Raw genomic sequence first — 23,961 nt, 5'->3', positions numbered from 1 at the left:
ATTTCATAGAGCTCGAAAAAATAATAACATAATTCATCTGGAAGAACAAAAATTACAGGATATCAAGGAAATTAAGGAAAAATAATGTAAGGGAAGGTGGTCTAGCCATATCAGATTTCAAATGGTATTATAAATCAGAAATCATCAAAGTTACTTGGTACTGGTTAAGAAATAGAGTGGTTCATCTGTGGAATAGATTAGGTATACAAGACACAGTTGTAAATGACTGTAGTAATTCACTGTTTGATATTTGATAAACCCAAAGACTCCATCTTCAGGGAGAAGAACTTACTACTTGAAAAAAACACCTGAGAAAACTAGAAAATAATATTTCAGAAGTAAGCAAACCAACATCTTACACCACATACCAAGATAAAATCATATACCAAAATTGGTGCAAGATTTAGACATAAGGGATGATACTTTAAGCAAATCAGAAGTGCATGGAATAGTTTTACTGTCAGACCTGTAGAGAGTTGAGGAATTTAGGATCAAACAAGAGAGAAAGAACATAAAGAATGCGAAAAGGATAATTTTGATTATATTAAATTGAAAATATTTTGCACAAAGTGAATGCAACCAAGATTAGAAGGGAACCAGAAAGTTGGGAAACATTTTTTTTATAGCCAGTGTCTGATAAAATGCCTCATTTCTCATATGTATAGACAATTGAGTCAAATTCATAAGAGTATAAGAAATAAGTCCCCAATTGATAAATGGTCAAAAGATATGAACAGTTTTCAGATAAAGGAATTACAGCTAGCTATAGTCACATAAAAATGCTCTAAGTCACTATTTATTAGAAAAATACTAATTAAAACAACTCTGAGGTACCACCTCTCAACTATCAGATTTGGCTAACAAGACACATTAGGAAAATGAAAAATATTGGAGAAGATGTGGGAAAATTGGAACACTAACACATTGTTAGTGGAGTTGTGAATTGATCCAACCATTCTGGAGAGAAATTTGGAATTATGCCCAAAGGACTATAAAACTGTCTATACCCTTTGACCCAGCAATGCCATTTCTAGGTGTCTATTCCAAAGAGATCATAAAAATGGGAAAAGATCCACATGTACAAAAATATTTATAGCAGCTCTTTTTGGAGTGGCCAAAAACTGGAAATCGAGGGGATGCCCATCAATTGGGGAATGACTAAACAAGTTGTGGTATATGAATGTAATGGAATACTATAGTGCCATAAAAAATGAGCAGGCAGATCTCAGAAAAACCAGGAAAGACTTACACAAACTGATGCTGAGTGAAGTCAGCAGAACCATGAGAGCATTGTAAACAGTAATAGCAACACTGTACGATGACCAATTTTTATAAACAGCTCTTCTCTGAAATACAATGTTCTAAGACAACTCCAAAGACTCATGACGGAAAATGCAATCCACATTCAGTGAAAGAACTATGGCATCTGAATGTATATTGAAGCATATTATTTTTTCTCTCTTTCTCTTTCTCAGTTTTTCCCCCTTTTGTTCTGATTTTTCTTTCACAACATGACTAATGTGGAAATATATTTATTATTGTTTTATAGGCCTACATCAGATTACATGCTTTCTTGGGGAAATGAAAAGAATTAAAATTCAAAATCTTAAAAAAATGAATATTGAAAAATAGAGATAAATATTTTAAAACACAATCAAGATCATGGATCCGGTGCGACGGGCCTGACTCTGTGTAGAAAGCAAGGAGCAACTACGGATGTACTGGGCAAGGTCCAGAAACCAAAATAAGCAGCACCTGTGTGTCTCTGACCCTAGATCTGCACTGCAGAATTAGTCATGGGGCCATGATAAGGATTACAGAACAAGGATAAATCTATAATTTTGTTGCTTGGAACTTGAGGAACCTGAAAATTATTTGATAAGAACTAGGACCAATCACAATGCATTGAAGATCAAACCAGGGCAAGACTGCAGTTATATTATCAAACCATAAAGAAGGGTCAGGAGTTTACAAATTTCAGACAAAGAATGCGCTGCTGATATTCAGTCATTTTTAGTTATATCTGACTCTTAGTGACTCCATTTGGGATTTTCTTGGCAAAGATATAGGAGTAGTTTGCTTTTTCCTTCTCCAGTTGCTTTTTTGAAACATTTAAGGAACTAACTGAACATTAAGTGACTGGCCTAGAATGTGGAAACTATCTGAGGTCAGATTTGAATTTTGGAAGATGAGTATTCCTGACTTTAGGCCCAGAACTCTATCTACTGCATCACCTAGTTGCCCCAGGAAACCATACTTTGCCTAAAATCAGACCATTTAAAGCACAGTGAAAACTTGAAGATCCACAGTTTCAGTCACTCCTAAGATCATTAAGAAACAATAGTCAATATCAAGAGAAAGTAGCATTAGGACATGGAGAATACAAATCCAAACAAACAAGGCCCAACATTCTCTTAAGAAGTCAACAGAGATTGGCCTTAACTCAAAATTCCAATTTAGCAATATGGCTAGAAAAATGAGTAAACAGAGAGTAAATAACCATGGCAAAGGGTTGTTATAAAGCAAGAGAATCACCAATACAAATCCAGAAGATTATAACTCCATAATATCAACCAAATAAATATAATTTGGCCACAATATCAGCTGAAATTCCTGGAAGAAATAGAGCAACAGTATTTTTAATGAAATAAATTTTCTGGAGGAGGGAATTAAAAAATTGTGACAGGTAGAGGAAAGACTTGGAAGGAAAATTAACATCTTAGTATAAATGGCACAAAACATTACCCAAGTTACAAGCCCTCTGAAATAATAATGGATCTAAAAGAAGTTGGTGAATTCATGAGAGAGAAAGAAATATTAAAACTTTAATGTTGCAAAAAGTAACCATAATATACCTCATATTAAAAAAAAAACTGGACAATAACAGAGGTTTAAAAAAAATCTAAAAATCTTCAGATCCCTTGAAAGTCATGAGTAGCAAAAGAATATGAATGCTATATTTCAGAAGAACATGAATGAAAAGCACTTGGACCTATTAGAACCAGAGGGTAAAGTGAAAATAAAAAAGATTTCCCAGAAAATTCAAGTGTTAACAGTCAGGATCACACAAGAGTTGGCAGAATTCATAATAAAAGAATGGAAAGCACAAAAGATTAGAACATAATTATGTAAAAGGAGAAACACAGCGATAGACAGGTAGATAGAAACTGAAAAAGGGAAAGAGATAGAGACAGAGACAGAGAGACAGACCATGAAGACAGAGAAAGACAGAGACAGAAAGAATTCTTAGCCATTTTAATCTCATAGAACCCTAGGGCAGTCTGATGAATTCTTGGAGAATTCTCAGGATAAAATTTTTGAATGAACAATGTGGAATATGTGGGATTAAAACAGAAACCACTTATGTGGAAATAATTATTAAGAGTTTTTTTTTTAAACAAGGTGATGATCCCTTTAGAACAACCTGTACCATCTACCAAGAAATACTGCAAATGGATGTATGACTCAAATATAAGAGGTCACATTACAAACAAATTAGAGGAGCTAGAATGACCTTTCAGATCTATGGATACTAGATTAATTCATGATGAGACAAAGAATAGTAGAGAGCACAGAAAAATAAAAGAATGTTTTTAATCTATAACTTTCCTAAGTGTTCTAAAACCTCCCTAGTCACAATTAAAAGAGAAACAATTAATTGAGAAATAAATCTTTGCAAGAAAGATTACTGTGAAGGTTTCATTTCCAAAATATATAAAGAACTATTTCAAATGCATACAAATAAGAGCCATTTTCAACTGCTAAGTAGTCAAATGATATGAATTGAGTTTTCAAAGGAAGAACCCAAAGCTATCAATAGACATAGTAAAAGTGAATGAAATATGATTTTAAAATAAAGAATGAAATGAATAATTAAAATGTAAATTAAAACAAATTTTACTGTTCCATATTTGACATCAGATTGCCAAAAATGACAAAAAAGAGAAAATTATGAATTTTTGAGGGGCTGTAAGAAAACAGGGACATCAGTGCACTATTGGCAGAACAGTAAATTGTCCCCAATTTTCTGAAAAACAATTGGGAACTATACTTCCCATGTCATTAGGTTATGCATACTCTTTGACTTAAACTCCAAAGGAAAACAAAAAGTTTGAAAATATTCATATCATAAATCTTTCTGTTATGTCAAAGAACTGAAAATTAAGAGCGGATCTATCAATTAAAGAACAGATAAAGAAATTATGACATATGAATGTAAAGAAATATTGCTATGAGATAAAAGTGATGAAATGACATTTTCAAAGAAACCACTGAAGAATTGTATGAACTTATGTATGGCAAAGTGATTAGATCCAGGAGAAAAATGTAAAAGGACAACAATATTGTAAAAACAAACAAAATTACAGGACTTAAAACCCTGATCAGTGTAATGAACAATCATGTTCATTGAGATCTAATGATAAAGCATGCTATTTGTCTTCTAAAAGAGATAATGGACTCAAAATATAGAAAGATGCATTTTGGGACACAGGAAATGTAGGAAAAGTATTATATGACTAAGTGTATTTATGTGGGGGTAGATGGGAGAGGAGTAAAAAAAATGCTAATTGGGGAAAAAACTCTAAAATTTCAAAAAGTCCTAAACTAGAATAAACTTGTTAAAAACAAGAAATAAACAGAAATTAAAGGCCCCACATCCCTTCACCAACTACTTTGTAATGAACATAAGCTTGAGGAATATTGTAATACAATTATGCCTAAAAGTCTTTCCATTGGGCACTAAATGTAAACTGATCTGCATCCTATGTGATTACTTCAAAAGATTTTTTCCTGTTAAAGTGAACAGAATAACTGTAATGTTTTTGAAACAAACCATAGTGTGGCAAAATAAATTTTCAGAAAACGTACCATCCTATTGTTCTACTTTGATTCTACGTAAGGGGGAATATTTTAAAAAGAAATATAAAATAAATAGATTTTGCTCATTATACCAGAAAACATTAGAAAGAAAAACAGTTAATACTTTGTTCAAGGTGATATTGACAATTTATCAGAAATTTGGAATTTCAAACAAAATTAAAATTTTTGGTTTTTAATTTGATTTACTTATGTATAACCCCCCCCACACACACACACAATCCCTCCTAATGAGTATCAAAAATTTAAAGTCAAAACACTTATGGTCCATTAAATGACTCACAAAATACCATTTGATGAACTCATTTTACAGGAACCAGAAAAATATGGTTCCAAGTACTCTTAAAACATGTACAAACTGAAATGCCACTTAAAAAAATTCACATGTAGTATAAGAATTTTTGAAAGAAGTATTAAAATATTGTTTTAGATCAAAGATCTAATGATTTAGACCATGACCATTTTAAACATTCCAGAAAAAAACAAAGCATAAAGCAATCATTGTAATATGTAAAGTTTGTAACACACAGAATTAGACTATTTTCAAGAGAAAAAAACATCATTCCAAAATACATTTTTCTTTGGTATACTCATAAGGCCAATATACTAACAGTGATATGAAATTGAGGCACTAATTATAACAAATATATGTTTTCAAAAGCAATACACCTTTTCCAGAATTGTCCTTGAATATCAGAACCTCTTCCTTTTCTTCTCCCATCCCATGAAACATCTGTCACAGTTGTAAGTATGTAAGATAAATTGAAAGATAATGTAATTATCCCATGAAGTAGGTTCTTTTAAAATATTTATAGTACTATATTGTGTTTAATGAACCTGATGAAATTGTATAGAATATTTTCATGAAAACATGGTGGTGGAAATTGGGGGTGGCATGTCCAGAATCTCGAAGGATGTAAAGTATATACACACACATGAGTGTATATGCATATATATGTGTATGTGTGTGTGTGAGTGTGTGTGATACATATATGTGTGTAACAATGTAACAGGGGAAGACATACTCAATGTTGAGATGAAATTATAAATTCTTTGAAATCTAAATGGTATAAATAAATAAATTTACAAAATGTACCAAAATATCTGCTTTTAATCTAGACAGTTGGTAAAATCTTGACATAATATGCAATTAATCATAAAATCTTACTCAAAATTGATAAAGATGAAAAGATGACATTTTTCATTATATACCAGCTATAGAAATTAATTCTAATGTTTTAACACTGAAAGAATAATTTGCTCAAAAATCTGATTATACTTCCTTGAGAAATATATTATACCTCCATATGAATGAAAGTGAAAATACCTATGGTAGACACATTCATAAAACCACAGAATCTCAGATGTGGAGAGGACTAGTCCAAACCATATCTGAACAACAAATCTTTCTAGAATTTGCCTGGCAAGTTGTCATCTTTATCTAATTGGAAGACGTCTACTGTTTAACAACTTGTACTTCTTGAAGCAGTGCATTCCATTTTTAGAGTTTTCTAGTTATTAGGAAATACCTTTTTTTCTGAATAAAACCCAAATTTGTGTCTTTGAAACATTTGCCCATTTTTCCTACTTTGGCTTTCTAGTACCAAACACTGCAAATTGAATCCTTGTTTTTTGGGACAATTTTTCATATATTGAATGACAGTCATCAGCTATCGTGTCCCTCAAAAAGTGTTTTCCCCTTCAAGTCAAGTATCCCTAAGACCTTTAAAGAATGCAAATATAGAATGTACTCAGGGATTTGCATCATTTTGATTGCCTTCCTTTGAACATTCTCCAGCTCATTGATATCGTTCCTAAAAGGTATCTCCCATAACTGAATGCAATTAACCAGATGTAGTTTGAACAAGGCATAGTACAGTGGCTCCATCATATCATTGGTCCAAGAAGGCACTGGTCTTTCTTTATGCAATCTAAGATTGCATTAGCTTTTTTGAAGTCATATTACACTGTTGTATCATATTGAGCTTATCATCCACTAAAAATTTCAAAACTTTTGTATTCCTAACTTTCACATGGTAGTACTTAATTGTTTTGCATTGGGTGCAGGTAAGATGCAATAAAATTATGTATTAAGAGTAGTGAGAGGAGAATTTTTTTAAAGAAAAGATGAGAAAAACACTGTGAAGAAAAGAATTATCTCAATATGGCAAATAATTGAATGGGAAGGAGAAGTCTGCAGCTAAGGCACCCTCTCCAAGTCACCTGCCCCTGACCAACAGCTCCACCACCATGGACAATGTGAATGAGTACAACAACGTGGAGGAATTTGCTGAGGGCTTCTAAATCAATGACAACAAGAACTAGTAGGAAGACAGAGGGTTAAGAAAGATCTCACTGATACCTCTCTCCTTTTAGAGAGGTTGTAGACTGCACAATTAAAACAGATTCCTTCATGGGAAGATTAAGGGGATTCAGATTTGTGCTTTTCAAAGATGATACTAGTGTCTGGGTAGCAAGTTGATAGACTCCAAAGGGGTCAAAAAGCTTTAAAGGGAAAGAAGCTCTCTAAGAAGGTATTTGTTGGTGGACTGAACCCAGACACATTTGAAGAACAAATCAAAGAATATTTTGGAGCATTTGGTGAGATTGAAAATATTGAACTATGGGCACAAAAATAAATGAAAGAAGATTTTGCTTTATTACATATATAGAACCAGTAAAGAAATTATTAGAAAACAGATATCATGAGAATCATTTGGGGAAGTGTGAAATCAAAGTTGCCCAGCCCAAAGAGGTATACAGGCAGTCACAGAAACAACAGAAAGGAGGGAGGTGCTCCACAGCTGGCAGATATATGGCAAGGTAACTCCAGGGGGTGGTAATCACCAAAAAAATCACCAGTCATATTAAAGAAGGATGTGGAGAAACCAGGTGCCTACAGCAGCTTATATTTCAGGATGAGGACACTGAAAGGAGTGTGATCTACTGATCTGAGATGACTATTTTGTAGAAGGCTTTTAGGGTACATGACACAACTGAGATCAATTATGTATAGTGGAGATTTAGTTTTCTTTCTTTTGTTTTGTCCTTTGCCATCTGTTATGACAAATGTGAGTTTGTGTTTATACAAATTTAATTTGCATAATTTCATGTTAAATGATTCTTAAGAATAAATTACTTGTGATTGTTAAAAAAAAATTGCCACATTTTTACGGTAATTGGTCTTTTACTTAGGAAGCTGATCTTTTGAACCTATGTAGGATTTCCTATTTCTCTATATTAGATATCACATTATTCAGTTCAGTCCAAACTTCAAGCATGTTAGGTTCTTTCTGGATTTTTACTTTGCCAACTAATGTGCTATCAGTACTCTCCAGCTTTATGTTGCCTTTCAGTTTAATTAGCACAACATCTATACTTCTATTAAGATAATTATCTATTTTAAACAGCATAGGATGAAATCAAAGATCTCTGGTACCTTCCATTGGAGATACTGTAAAGTGACCAAGAAAGATTCTTGATATTGTATGTTCTCCATCCTTCCAACTATTTGTTAATACTCATAACTACATAATATAGTTAATATTTCATCTAATTTCTACAAAAATAGCATTATGAACTTTGCTACTTTGCTAAAATCTATGTGGGAAACAGCTTTTCTCATCTATCAGCCTAGTAGCTCTATCATAAAAAAAGGGGAGGTCATTCCAGCATGCCCTATTCATGGTAAAGTCATGAAGGCTCTTTGTGATGACTGGTTTCTTTTTCAGATATTCATTAACCATTCCTTTATAGCATTTGCAATAATTATGACAGGTGATGCATAGAGGATTATGTTAGTTTTAGAAAATATTTAATTATAGTGACATGAGAATTGACTATAATTGAGTAGAGTAATTAAGTTCTGACCGAGTCAAAATTTGCAGTGAGAGAAAGAGGAAGGGTAAAAGTTTAAGAAAACCATTTTGTGAAGTTTCTGTATTTGCAGTCTATACAACACCCCAGCACCATGGCCCTGTACCATATGGACTTTGAGCTACTGCTTTGATCTGGATGACCTTAGGAAAAGTGTGATTAATTTTTGTTATTGTTGTGAACCCCTTTTTAGAATAATTTTGGTTAGAGATTATTGAAAATAAAGATGTATTTTCCTAACCAAATTCATGTATCCACTGATACTTATCCATAAACCTCTCACAGAACTATGAACCCCAACTTAAGCTCTTGGTTTAAGCAAAGGACAAATCAAATGAGAATAATTTAGGGTATTTATCTTCAGTACGACTTCCACTGTTCTAGAAATGACATCAATAAATTTACCAATATTTAATAAACATTCCTAATATGCTTATTACGGGGTAGTGTTAACAGGAAACTAATTGTTTTCTTTTAGGCTATGTTCATATTCAGTCAAGAAAAGTATTTATAGCTGTTGGCCTCCTTTATCAAATGTATTTATAATTTAAATTTTTTTTATTAGAGAGTTACTTCACAGCTACGCCATTCCATAATTAGCATTGGTATTGTTCAGTTGTTTGAGTTGTGTTCAACTCTTTATGACCCTATTTGGGGTTTTTTTGAAAAGATACTAGAGTTGTTTGCCATTTCCTTCTCTAGCTCGTTTTACAGATGAGGGAACTGAGGCAAACAGGGTTAAGTAAGGTAATTAGGATCAAACATCTAGTAAGTATCTGAGGTCAGATTTGAACTCAAGAAGATGAGTCTCCCTGACTCTAGGTAAGGCACTCTATCTTTTGAGACACCTAGTTGCCCCACAATTGGCATTGTCTCATCATTATTTTGAGTTCGGTAGAAAGAGCAAATATTTTAAAGAACTCTTCAAGTTAGAAATAAATAAGACCAATATCAGTTAGAAGAATAGCAACTGCAACAGCAATACAAAAATGTCACCATCATCATCATCATCATCATCATCATCATCATCATCATCATCATCATCATCATCATCATCATCATCATGTTACCTATACACTACTGCAACTGATTCACTAGCAGGAGCCTTATGACATACAAAAGTAGTTTGTTTCATTGTTCTCTGGTTTGAGTAACAAAACATTTTCTTATTTTTGATGACAATCTGTTTTTCTTCTACTTCCACCCACTAATCCTAATTCTTCCCTCTGGACAAAGCACAAAACCATTTTCATCCTCTTCCATCTTCCATCCTTAAAGCAACTCTTTCAATTTTTGAAGATTGCCATCATCTTGTCCTTTTCCATCCCATGTCTACCCTTTGGCAGCTTAATTATCTTTAATTCCTTTAACTATGTAACTTATTAACTAAGTAATAGAATTTAGCATTCTGTTTCTTAGAACGTGTAATTTTCAGATCCTTCACCATCTTATTTGCCTTCCGGAAGCAGTAAGAGAGATTTAAAGAGATTATGGTAATCAGACTCATAGGACTGCTAATAGTTGTTTGGTGCTTATTTGTTCAATGGTAGCATTAATGGGGGTGAGCAATTCTCATCTATTTCCTTAGATCTTGTTCCTGTATGTTTTTCTCCTTAGACTTGGGCATTCACTTTAACGAAAAAGAAGAAAACTAAAGACAGTGTTCTATATAGGTATGGTTATATTCGTGTGTGTGTGTGTGTGTGTGTGAGTGTGTGCGTGTGTGTGTGAGTGTGTGCACCTTAAGATAGAACAAAGGTATTTTGATTGTATCTTTGTACTCCAAACATAAAGTCCATTGCTTGGAATAACAGTCACCCAATAAATGCCTATTTAATTAAATTGAATAGTAAATCTAATACTCCAACAAGGTTCTATAAGCATTTACTTAAAAAAAAGAATATAAACTTAGAAACACAGAGTGAATTAATATTATAGAAGTTAAAATGGTAGATATGATACCTGAAATAGTTGACCACCAGATGATATTCATTTGACCACGGCAGTTCACAAAAATTGTCTATTAATGCATGGAAGGGGTTGTGATTTGCATTAATGAAATTTTTAACCATATCAGTGAAATTACTGCAGAGACTGATGGATGGTGCAGTGGATAGAATACTGGAATTTAGAGGCAACATGACCTGAGTTTGAATCCTAGGTCAGATAGTTATTAGTTTTGTGACCTTAGACAAGTCAGGTAACCTCTACAAGCCTCAGTTTCTTCATCTGTAAAAAGAGGATAATAGTAGTACCTATTTCATAGAGTTGTTGAATCAAAGGAGACAACAGAAGCAATGGGCTTTCCAAACCTTAAAACACTATATAAATTCTAGCTTTTATTTTGTTATTATTAGAAGGAAAAAGATGTGACACAAAGACTTTAAGTGAGTACTATCTATTTGAGTAGGGAAAGGTTGTCTTTACAGTACTCTCTAAATGGAATCTGATGAATTGGAGGTTAAGGCACTGTTTCTAGACCAATAGTTGATTCCAGTGTAGTAACTTGAATATGCATGGCGATTAATTGGCACCAGTTGAGGTTAGTGTGCCTTATGGCTGCCCAGCTGCTTGGTAGAGAGTAAGTTTGGAAAATAAACTGTCAAGTTTCCTGTTTAAAATCACCCATGGCTATTATTTTTAAATTTGAACAGCTGCTAACTCTTCTAAAGATTGAACAAACACATCTGCCCAAGCAAGCTGCTTGAATGAAACTACCAAAAAAGGGTTATTTTAATGCAAATATTTAAAAACACATTAAATCCTGGGATAGTTGGTACTCTAGCTCTCAGGTGTGCCCATAACACTTGGTTTCTTAGTTTAGAAATGATTGCACATTAACTGGATTCCCTTGTGCTCAGCAATTTGCCATTGTAGAGGCCAAAGATAATGGCCTACTTTTGTTAGCTGGGTGTTTATGATTTGGTAACTGTAAAAATAAAAGACAAAGTAATGATCAGATTGTGCAAAGGAACAATATTCCATGCTTGCTGGTGGCAGTTGGTCTGACTTGCTACATGAGGACACTATTGTTAAGCATTTACCATGAATAAGATATTTTAAAACTACAGCACGAATATTTTTATTGGTAGATTATTCACCTTCATTTACAAGACAAGGCTGGAGAGGGAAACACACCTAGAGAATATTGTTCTATTTTAGTGAAGATAATTGTACAAATATATTACAAATTTCAAGTTGATTTTCCATAAATTATGTGTTATATCCCTTAAGCAGGAAAAGTGGGAGTGCAATTGGCTTTTGTTTAATATTACAGAAATACATATTGACCTATTGACACCTTAAGTCCCAATATCCTTTTTCCTTACTATTTTTTAAATCTATGGTTCTGTTATTGACGTTAAACTTTTTTTTCCTTCAGGAAAACCTGAAAATTATTTGAAACCATAAAATGTATATGTCCAGATGAAATCCAAGGCCTTCTATAACCAGGTTCAAATGTAACTTTAATGTTGCCCTTTAATTTCATATTATCCTCCTTAACATACTCTTTCCATCAAGTTAGGTGAATTTTCATCCTAATCCATCTGAGTTCTATAATGACCGCTTGCCTACTATTCATGCTTATTCATTTCTAGTAGATCTAATTCCTTCATCACTCCTCACCAGAAAACAAGCAAATAAACACACAACCAAACAGTACAAAAAACTCCCAAATGTTAGATTCCCTCTTTTCTATTAAGGCCTAAGTTAGAAGTTACATTTTCCATGAATACTTTGCTTCACTGAAAAAGATGCCTCTACTCACTTTCACTATTTTCATTTCTATAGTACCTCCTTTCTTTTATCTGAATTAATCATTCATACCATTTCCAACCTGTTTGTTTTAAATTCCTTCTATGCAAAGCCTACGCCATCGAAATAGTAATTTAGATGGGAAGATCTTTCCCATGCATTGCTAGGCCCATGTGACCTGCTGAAATCACAGGGACACCTAACTCACTTGTGGTGGGAGGAGGAAAGGGTGAACAGGCAGGGTTGGAGCAGAACTGAGAGGAAGTGAGGGAGCGCAGTTAGGATGGAGAGAGAGAGGACACAGGCAAGACTATAGCTAGGCTCCTGAATGTTTGTGTCTTTGTGGGAAGGCTACAGTGGGGGTGGGGGGAGGCTTGGGAATGCCTTTGTTCCCTACAGTGCTAATGTGTATTGACTTCTTGGTTACTGTAAAGGATTTGGCTTTCTGGTTTGGGGATGTGGCTTTCTGGTGTCTGAATAAATGTTTTTTTTTTTGTTTTTCTGCCTTCTGTATGGAGAATCTATTATACTTGGCTATGGAAAACTATGTTGGCATATTCATAGTCACCACCAGTGCTATGAATATTGCCTTGGCAATACAGCCATGTCACTCTTCACATCTCTGGTGCTTGACAGTACTTTGCACACAGTAGGTACTTAGTATGCACTAAATTGAAAACAAATGTCATTTCACTTTACTTGCAAAGTCACTTGAAATGAATGATAATGAAAATATTCAAAGACACTAGTCCTTTAAAAATCCACAAAGACAAGCTAATGTTGAATGAGTAAAATTTATTTTTTTATAATTTTTAACCTATATAATTTTTCACATTTATCTTATTTTTCTAATAGACCATTACCTTTTCATATATTGTACTTCTCAGAATTTCTTTCTCATGTTCTCCCATTTAGCATGAATAGCATTATTTTTGTAATTCAAAAAAGTACAATTTAGAAAAATAAGCTAGTTTGATGATTGATAAGTAGACTAGTGAACATCTAAGTTCTTGCCTCAGATTTGTTTTGTGTTTTTTTAACTCTGAATAGTCACATAATCTGCTAATTTCCTTTTTAACATTGAAATAAAGGATAAAGTTGTACTCTTTGTGTAAGTCTTCTCTCTATTTATATAAACTGAATAAAAAGCAAACCTTGTGAAAGGGAACACTAAAACTGAAACCTACATATTATATGAAGTTCTCTACCAATAAAATTGACTTATTTTTTGGGCAGTGATGTGTCCACAACATAAGCAGGTGAGTAAGAAAAAGCAACATTTGATTCAATTATCCTGGTTTTATTGATGAATTTTCTTCAATAGTCAGTTTGTTCTGCTTCCTATCCCAGTATTCCAAAGGCAAATAGATATCTGGTTGTGTATGAATCTATGTGCATATATTGTAGGGATTAGTGTTTTGTTTTTTTTTTCCAGCATGGCTTGGACTAGAATTCTGAATCTTCCTCCAACTTTGAGATTCTATATCCTAAACATGGATTAGGTTTACAATTTTGCTTTTCTGTTGCCAAAGGCAGCCACTTCAATACTACTCTAATCTACTTAAGATACGTACTCCCTGGAGGTATCTCAGTTGGGCCTCTGTTGGTCTTCAGTTACTAGTGATTCTTTCTGTTTCTGTTTGCTATTGTATAATGACAATTATTTTTGCATAGTACATGACTTTATCACTTCATTTATTTTATTCTCATATACCACCTAATGGCGGATGAATTGAATTTCATGAAACCTTTATTGAGGAACTATGATGAGTCAGGAAGAACTGTATTTAATTCCACCTCAGGTATTTACTATGTGAACAAAGATGACTCATTTCTCTGAGATATGGCAGTTCTCTTTTGAACTCTTCAATTTCTTATCAAGTTTTTAATTCCAGGTACCCTTGCTTCTAAGGGTTGACATGATAGCCTAGTTGGCTGCTTCTCCACCTCATTTAAATCCTGCCTCCAAGGTCATCATGGCTCAAAATCCAGATTCCAATGGGGTTTACCTCTGACAGGGTGTTCATCTTTATCAAAGAAGAGAGTTTTCCATACCATTGGGCTTTGTGGCTGGGGTTGTATAATTTAAGTATTTTGATTTTTAAAAAAAAACCAAAAAAATTGTCACTGATGTCAGTTTTCAAACTTTGAGTCCTTAAAGTATGATGTTGTCAAAATTGCAATTATTAAGCCATCATTAGGAAGGCAATGTGATATTGTGAAAAGAATAACAGATTTGTAGTCAGAGAACGTGGGTTCAAATCCCAGAGCTGCCACTTAAAAGCTGTGTAGCAATGGGTAAGCCATTCTCTTCTCTGATCCTAAATTTCTGCAAGTGTAAAATGTAGGGAGGATTTGAATTACATGATTTCTGAGATATTATCTCTAAATCTATCAGTCTATGACCAAATCTATTTTTACTTTCTATTGATATCTCCTGCTGATAATTAGCACAATGTGTACTACTAATTTTGTATCCTTAACCTTTGGTTACCCTGATTCATCCACATGACTGTATTGATCTTTTGGTTTTGGGTGTTGAATTTGTTTCAGCCACAAGAATGGTTGAGTGCTCTGCAGTTTTCGGTCAATAAATGGCCAGTCTGCGGTCTGGTTATTTAGATCATTAAGAAGAGTGTGTTAGATCAATCATTTGTAATCTGACCAGCTGTTTAGCACTTGACTTACAAATGTATTTACTCAATATTGCTGAGCACTGACTGTGCTGCCTGAAAAGTCCTTTAAAGAAATGAAAATAAAAACAATAACAATCCCAATAAATGAATAAACAAATGAGTGAATAAAAGTGTATATATGTAGACATATGTATGTACATGTATATATATTTACATACAAACATATGTCCATATTGCAACATTTGTAGCTTACATAGTCACACATGATTCAGCCTGATAATGATTCTGGTTGTCCAATTTTGAGCATTCCAAGAAAAACTGACCCTGAAAAATATTAGACTGTGACAAACTCAATAAAAAGATTCTTGAATAATCAACGAATTCTTTGTGGCAAACTTTGATTACTTTTTTCAGACTTTCATTTATCTGTCTATCTAGTGTCTATCTATCTTGCTATCTGTTTATTTCTGCCTAATTGGGGGTTTCCTTCTAGGGTATGTATGGTCTTTTCCCTCTACCTTCTCCCTACATGCTTCATGATCCCATCCTAGTAAATGTCACCCGCTGTCCTTGGTCAAGGTTAAGTCAATTATTGTGCTTACACAGATGATTGCCTAGGTTTGTGTAGAGCCTCTTCTCTCTTAACTTCTATGATACTACTGATTTGTATTTCTACTCATCTCTTACTGATTTGATATGTATTTCCTATCCTATAAATATAGCTGTCAACCAAAACTTTGTCCATTTTGGTATTCTTTTTTTTTCTTTCTTCACTGGTGATCACAGCTATCGACATGGATTAAATTGTAATATCTAAAGCAAAGCTACATAACTATCTTCTCTCTCTTAAAGTTTAGTTACACAATGGTAACTGTCTGTGGTACTTCTCCAGTTATATATTCTATCATATCTCAGACTTACTGAGTTAAAAAAAAATTATGCTCGATGACTTCACTCCCCCCTTAAATAAACCCTATCCCACATCTAAACTTCTGAATTTAAGCTGACAGCATGACTATCATTCAAATAACCCAGATTTGTATCCTTGAAGTGATTCTCAATTATTCCCTAATTAAATTGCTTGTTAATTCTTGCTTGATTCTATCTCCAAGCATTTTAAGAGAAAATATATTCACTTTTATCCATTCACATGGCAATTGTTCTATAGCAAGTTCTCCATACCTTTCACCTGGGTAATTATGCTAGTTTCTTAATTGGTTTCTCTCTCTCTCTCTGAATTCTCCATAGTGTTATTATCATTTTTGCTTTAAACTATATGAAGAAGGTGACATTTGTTATATAGACTCAGAAGAATGCAAATGATTTTAATTAACAGGGATTGAAGCGTGGAGGAAAATATTATGGGTAAGGACAAAGACAAAAGATGCAAAAGAAAAAAGATATTTGGGCAATGACTAAAGACTATATGATATGGAATCATATAAGACAAGTCTATAAAGCTAGACTGGAAATATATTGTGGAAAATATTGAATGATAAATTAAGAAATTTGGAATTGATTTCTAAGAATATAGGGCAGCATCTGAAAGGTTTTAAGAGTGGAGTGGCATGATCAAAGCTATGTTTTAGGAATCAGTTGATTAGAAATAGCAAAACCATTTATTGGTCTTTCATAATAATCTTGGTAGAAGAAAAATGGAATTCAGATTGTGGTGGAGAAATAATAGGACTTGATGAATGATTGAATTTGGGGGAGATGGAGAAAAAAGGAAGAGTCAAAGATGAAGCTAACGTCTCATTTCCTTTTTATTATAATGTATTGCCAAATGTATAGATAAGAAGAATGTTTTGGTTACAATTTACATAGAATTTGAAAGCATAGAATATTAAAACAAATAAAAGCACAAAGTACCAAAGCAGAACTTTGATAAAATTTTATCATATACTATCACATATTTGTGGAGAAGATGGAGATATATAGGTTAGACAATAACTCAGAACTAATTAGATGACTAGAGTCAGAGAATAGTTGCTAATGACTTATATCAACATGGTATAAGCTCCTCCATAAAGCACCCAAAGGAGATTGGGTTTGTGATGCATACAATTCTTATCAGTGACTCTAATAAACTCATAATTATTATACTCATCCAATCTGAAAATAACAAACCTGGGAGAGGTATGTAACACACTAGAAGAGAGAGCTGGGATCCAAAGGGATCTTGAGAGATTATAACACTGAGCCAAATCTAACATGATAATATAAGATATGGATAAATGCAAAGTCATGATGTAATACCAAAAATATAAGTACAAGATATAAAATATGTGGGGATTTTAGAGGACTGAAAGGTCAATAAGAATCATTTGGACTATCATGTTCAATTCCAGGAGTGGGTGGGTCATAGTTTAAGAGAATCACTGATAAACTTAAGAGTCTGGTTGAGTAAAGATGTTAGAAGAACAACAATAAAACAGCTGAATTGTCCCTTCAAACAACTTTACATAATTTTGGAATAGCAGAGACAATAAAAGTTTGGAGTGGGACATTTTTCAGTTCAAAGGGAACAGAGTCTAAATGACAATTCCAAGTCAGAGAGGAGCACTACCTCTTGCAGGGGAAGAGGGAATCTGGTCACAGTCCCAGGGACAAGGGGAGCATTCGTGCTTGTGGCTGCAAGGGCACAGGAATTCTTCATGGCAAATCACTTCTGTAAAATGTAGCTTCTATAAAATCTGAAACACTTGTGGGATTCAATGGCCATTGATGACTGTAATTGAAGTAATACATCTTAAATAAATTATTGTCCTTGGCAGCATAAATACAAAAAAATCATAATCCTGATCTAATAATTTACAAGATATTATTTTTGCTGTAATGTTCAGTTTCTGGATGTAATGTAGATTTTTTTCTTGCTTATCTATTGTCTTGTTTATCTGTTTAGTTTTGTCTGTTCTCTATTTATTTTGAAAATAAAATAAAAGAATCCTTTTAATGTTCATTCATAAAGAAGCCTACTGTATTTTGCTTTTACTTTAGCCTTTATTTTTGTAGTTTTATTGGTACTCTTCTCCTTTGTTTTCCTTATATTTTATTTGTCACAAGCCCCCCACCCCCCACTCCGGTTTGGTGTTTTATGACTATTTTATATTGACTCTATGTTCTTTCATTTTGCCCCCTTTTCAACTTTGTTTTTCTAGGAAACTGATGAAGGATTCTGTTGCAACAAAATCTACTATCTATTTTCCATTTTAAAAACTAACTCCATTTCTTTGTCAATGTTTACATTTTGTTACTCTTTGAATGATGTCTTCTAACATGTTTTCTTTCCATTTATTGTCTTTTGACAGTCAAAATTCTAGTGGTGCAGTAAAAAATGCACTGTACTTGGAGTCAGAAAAGCTGGCTGGAATTTTACCTCAGCTGCTTTATGTATGTGTGATCATTAGAGTCCATGTTTCTTAATCTGTAAAATTAGTATTTTACTTTTATTCTCTACTTCATGTGATTATTCTAAAAATGAAATAAAATAAGTTCTGTAATAAAGTTTTTCAAATATTAATTCTTCTCATATTTACTTTATTGCTTCATTTGACTGAGTTCCAATGAAAGGGTCATAACATAGGCAGTTTTATAGCTGAATTTTGTGTTAATTGAATTCCTAACTCTACTCTGATTAAATTGCATGTTTTGCTTTTCTTCTCTGGGTCTACTAATTATAAATATTTTTGTATTGATGCTATCTGACCACGAATCATGAAATACTACATTCTCTATAGAATTAAAATCACAAATGACTCAAACCTGCATTCTTGCACATTGGATGTTTTCAGGCTATAATATATGTACATATACACACATATACAGGTACACATATACACACATATATGTACACACATGTGTGCAGACACATATATGTAATATTTTAAACTTAATGCACCATAAAAAAACTTTCATTTATTAAATATGTTGCTACAAAAAAAAAGGTCATGTGGAAAGAGTGTAGGAAAAATAATATAAGAAGAAATGTTGTCCTCAAGGAATAGTTGAAGTCATAGAGGAAATTTGGGTCACCTTGGATATATTCTCATGAAGAAATATGGGAGGACATGAGAATTGGAAGGGATGGAGGTATGGATAAGATGTAGCCACCAATGATGAAAGTGGCCACATGTAAGTATATGTACTTTTATTTTATTGAAGAATTTGAAACCAATCAACAAGATTTCCCTTTTCTAATTGTTTTCATGTGTAGTCAATACCAATTCTTGTCTTCTCCAGTAGATTATTTTCATCTCTCTCTCTTTGAATCTGTGTCTATTTCTCTCCCCCTCCTATCTCCCTACTTCCTTCCCTTCACCTTCCCTGCTGCAATCTCTCTCAGAGAGCAACATAGAATGAAAAAATAAATGTGATGCATTTTACATTCTACTACTTTTATTTCATTAGATTACTTAGTTCACTGACATATATTGCTATGAGAGATAAGCTTGTACTTTCCTAATTTGGTTCTTTAATATTATTTTAGATTTTCTAAAATTTCTCTCTGAAATTAGTAATTTGATGTGCAATTAATTTTATTTAAAGATATTTAATATGACTTTTATTTTTCTCCATCCCATTTTCCTGTACCTTCCAAAGAATTTATCATTTTACTTATGCATTTTTTCTCATTTATTTACTTATTTGCCTTTCCCTCTTTGTTATTCTTTCTCAGATCTCTCTAAGTTAATTGGTTAGTTCAAAAATTCTCTGTTTTTTCTTGTATGTTCTGATGGTTTTCATTTTCTTTTTAACCTTATCTTTTTAAAGATTTTTTTGTTTTGTTCTCTTCATTAATTTTATGTCCACAATTTTATTCTGAAATTTTGTTCTCTGATTCATATATTGTACACTTATTATTTCTTTAATCTAGCCTAATTCTTCATGGTGTTAAAGCTTCTGAAGTACTGAATTTGAGTTCCCTCTTCTAATTAATTTTCATATTATTGCTTTTATACATCTTGTCTGATCTTATGTCTATTTCTGCAGTGCCTCATTCTTTGATGTAACAGTGTATGAGGGAAAGAATGTTGTTCAGAAGCAGAACTACATGATGAAAATTACCTGGTGGCTCAAATCTTGTCATTCAAGTAAAATCATGGTCTTACCCATAAATACTTTTTTCCCCAAAGTCATAGCATCTCATCCTTGGCTCCATAGTCTCCCTTAATTGGCAGCTGCTCCTAAGAACTTATATATACCTGCTTGATCAAGTTATTATCCACAGAGGCACAATAGTACCCCAGCAAAGGTGGCCTCCTTACAGATCAACACCCCACAGATTTAAACCATCATAAATTCCTCTTCACTTATAACAGGCACATATTTCTCTTCCCCACCCCTTTACTCAGGAATGATTTATTTCATGATCCTTCAAATACCTGTTAGGTTGAGACCCCCACTTTTATTCACTCTATATTCAACTCCTTTTTCTGTGACTTCTTTAATTCTTCTATGACCCCATCTTCCTGCCTGGTTTGACTGAAAGATTGATAGAAGCATGATCCCTCTGCTCTTTACCCAGACACCTTGTAGAAGTCCTTGACTTATTGCCCTCCATCCCACACCTCTCACACTCCCATTTATATTCACTCTCAGGGCACTATGCTGTCCCACAAAAATGTATTGAATCACCTATTGTTAGGGCATAGTATTCTTTGGAAATTGACTCCTTATCTAACTTCCCACAGAAGTCTTGTGAACTTTCTCTTCTTTCCTCAAGCCTCCAAAGCTGCCTCTATCAGATAAGAAACTTGTATTTTAATTTATTGAAAAAAATCAAAGCCATTCAATGTGCTCCTTTTTCTCACTTTCACATCATCTCCTTGACATCATTTCCTGCTCTCTCCTACTTTTGTCCAGCCTCTTAGAACTTCATCACCTTTCACCAAGATTACTGCAAGAATCTTCAAATTGGACACCCCACTTCAAATCTCTCCCCACTTAATTCCATCCTATACTTCAAAATAGTTAAATAATTTTTCTTTTTTAAATACTCTAAAACATTTTTATTGTAGGTGGAGTGGGTTAACTGGACACAGTTTAGATGATTCCCATTTTGTTAGCAACATCTAAAGCATCATAATCTGGAGCATTAGATACTGGCCTTCTTTTCTCCATCAGGCTCAATCAGTGTTGATTGACCATGCCACTGTTATACAGCTTTTTACTGTTTTCTTGATCTGATATTGTTGGTCTTGATGTCCACAATGAAGACTAGGGTGTTGCTGTCCTCAGTCTTCTTCATAGCAGACTAAGTGGTCAAGGGGAACTTAATGATGGCATAGTGATCAAGCTTTTCCCAGGGTATTTGTGCTACTTTGGAAGTCTTAGTGTCTTGGTTCACTGAAAGTTGAGGAACGTTTAGATCTTCTTTTTGTGGCTCTGGACACTCTTCAACACTGCCTTCTTGGACTTCACAGCCATGGGCTTGGCTTCTGTCTTGGGGGGAAGGGACAGCAGCTTCCTTCTTCCCCTTTGGCACTACGTTAGGGAATAAAAGCCAAAATAATTTTTCTTAATATGGATTTCACTATGTGTCTCCTCCAACAGCTCCAGTGGGTTACTATTTTCTCTTGAATTAAATGTAAATTTTTACACTTAGCTTTTCAAGTTCTATACAACAGGACCCCGACTCAGCTTTCTAGTCTCACGGTGCATTGCTCCTCTTTACACACTGTACCATGCATCCAAAGTAGCACTTTTCCCATTTCTCACATATGACATACCATTTCCTGTCTCTAGTCATCTACGCTAGCTATCTCACATTCTTAAAATGAAGTTTTTCCATACTGTGGCTTCCTTATCCTTTAAGAAACAGCTCAAGATTCTTTCTTGATCCTTGCAACTAATATTTTCTTTCCATCCAAACTACATCTGATTTAGCAATGTTGGATATGTTTGTAGTTATTCACTTTTCAATTTATTCTCTACATGATAGACTCTGTACACACATACACATATATATGTATACACACACTCATATCAATATATGTATACTATATTTAGGGTTAGAGTTAGGGTTAGGGCTCCAATTCTAACCCTAACCCTAACCCTAACCCTATCAATGTATAGTATATATACTCAGAGTTGTACATATAATATGTATACATATAGTTGACTGATTTAATTCTTTGTATGTATTCTGAAATACTGGCAGTTTTCTTATATTATTTCTTGCACTATTGCATTCAGGTATTTTTAGCTGTTGAGTTCTTCTGATAAATTATTTTGCCTTTTATAACATCTATATATTATGTTAAAATTGTTTCCTTTTCTTTAAAAAGTATTCTTTCATTTCAGAATTTTTCTTCTCCCTATCTGTTACTTTCTGATTTTCTTTGGAGAAACTCTTCCTCATAGATTCTTTTTCTTTAATTTTCTAATTTCATTCTTAAATTATATATCAAGTTCTTGACAGAGAGTCAATATTCCTTTAATTTCAACTCTCTTTCGAATCATTCTGGAGCTTCTTATTATATCTATTGGAGTACACAGGAATCTGTATCTCATCAGGCATTAGTTCATTTTTCTTTGTCTAGTAATAGTTATTGATCAGATGTTGAATTGTTTTTGAGTATCCATCTTTTTTCCTAATTTAAGATATTTCTATTGATTTATCTGCTCTAGCTTTTGGATTTCATTAAGAATTTTTCTCTTGAAATCTTCAGTCTTAATGCCTTTTTTTGTTCTTTTGAACCTAAAGTCTTCGTATTATGCCTCAGCTGGAAATAGCACTCACAGGTCCATGATTGATATGAAAATTTTGATATGCTCAAGTTTCATTTAGTACTGATTTGTTCTCCTTAGGCCAGCTGGACTACCCCACTACCCCTTTCGGAACCTAGGAAGGCTCACCACGTTGGTGTGAGGCAAAGTGCAAATACCTGATTAACCTAGTCCACTCAACTGAGAGCTCAAATGATTCATGAATCTCTGTCTTCTCAGTAAGAAGGATTACAGCCATGTATCACTATGCTTGGGCATTTTGATTTTTAAATAAAATTTCTTTGTCAATCACCTTCAGGTTCCTTCTGCTTTTTGCATGTAAAAGATGCTCTAATGTATGGTTGCTGTGATCTCCTCAATTATTGTGAGGTAATGGGTTCACCCACCTATGTTTTTGTTCCAGGAAGATTTTAGTCTCCTTTTTTCATGATCCACTGTATCATGTTTCTTTCCATATCCTTACTTTATTCCTTTCCTTCTTTCCTTTTCCCTAATATATGCTATTTTTATAAGGTGTTTAGAGCTAGGAAGTGTGTTATATGAAGACATTCTGCAGTCTTGGAGTCTCCAAACAAGGGCCAGTCATAGTCAGAATGTAATACATTTTGATGTCTCACAGTCCTTTATCCTCAATCATCTGTGGAAAGTCAATGTCTGTGCCTATGTTAAAATAGGGAAAAGTGTAGGGGTAGTTACAGAAGAGTTTAAAAGGACAGACTGACATTTATGAATGAGCTCTAAGCTTATACAAGTTTGTGCATATGAACTCACATTGGTACTTTTGAACCATGGAGGCTGGTAAATGAGGGGAGCTAATAAAGCACTTTAAGGATTAGGGTAGAATCCTGTTAATTTACATAAATTTTGCTGCAGTGGGGGTTTTTCTCTTTTTTTTTTCTTTGTCCTATGGATTCAAATGCTTCATTATATCTGGTACACTTGTTTGTTTTTTTCTCAGATAGTTGATCAGTTAAAAAGATGTAGAGAAAGTGACTAATCCATCATCTTGCTTATCATGTCATTCAGAAATATCCACATATTCAGCAAGATAATGATTTAGTTACTTTCTCCAGTATTTGTCAGG

At 33.6% G+C, this 23,961-nt stretch overlaps 1 long non-coding RNA gene and 1 pseudogene across 1 annotated transcript in view; both read left to right on the top strand.

Annotated features, from left to right (window-relative positions):
- The window catches only part of LOC140524163 (uncharacterized), a 35,126-nt gene extending 11,958 nt beyond the window's left edge, over nt 1–23,168 (top strand). The window contains exon 5 of the long non-coding RNA XR_011973587.1: nt 22,959–23,168. This is a non-coding gene — a long non-coding RNA (uncharacterized lncRNA). The remainder of the gene's footprint in view (nt 1–22,958) is intronic.
- On the top strand, nt 5,750–22,900 carry LOC140521997 (heterogeneous nuclear ribonucleoprotein D-like pseudogene; annotated as a pseudogene).
- Nucleotides 23,169–23,961: the final 793 nt, after the last annotated feature.

The sequence above is a fragment of the Notamacropus eugenii genome, chromosome 2, assembly GCF_028372415.1.
Source record: "Notamacropus eugenii isolate mMacEug1 chromosome 2, mMacEug1.pri_v2, whole genome shotgun sequence".
In the NCBI taxonomy this organism is placed as follows: domain Eukaryota; kingdom Metazoa; phylum Chordata; class Mammalia; order Diprotodontia; family Macropodidae; genus Notamacropus; species Notamacropus eugenii.
The sequence above is the reverse complement of the archived record's forward strand: the minus strand, read 5'-3'. Positions and strand labels throughout refer to the sequence as shown.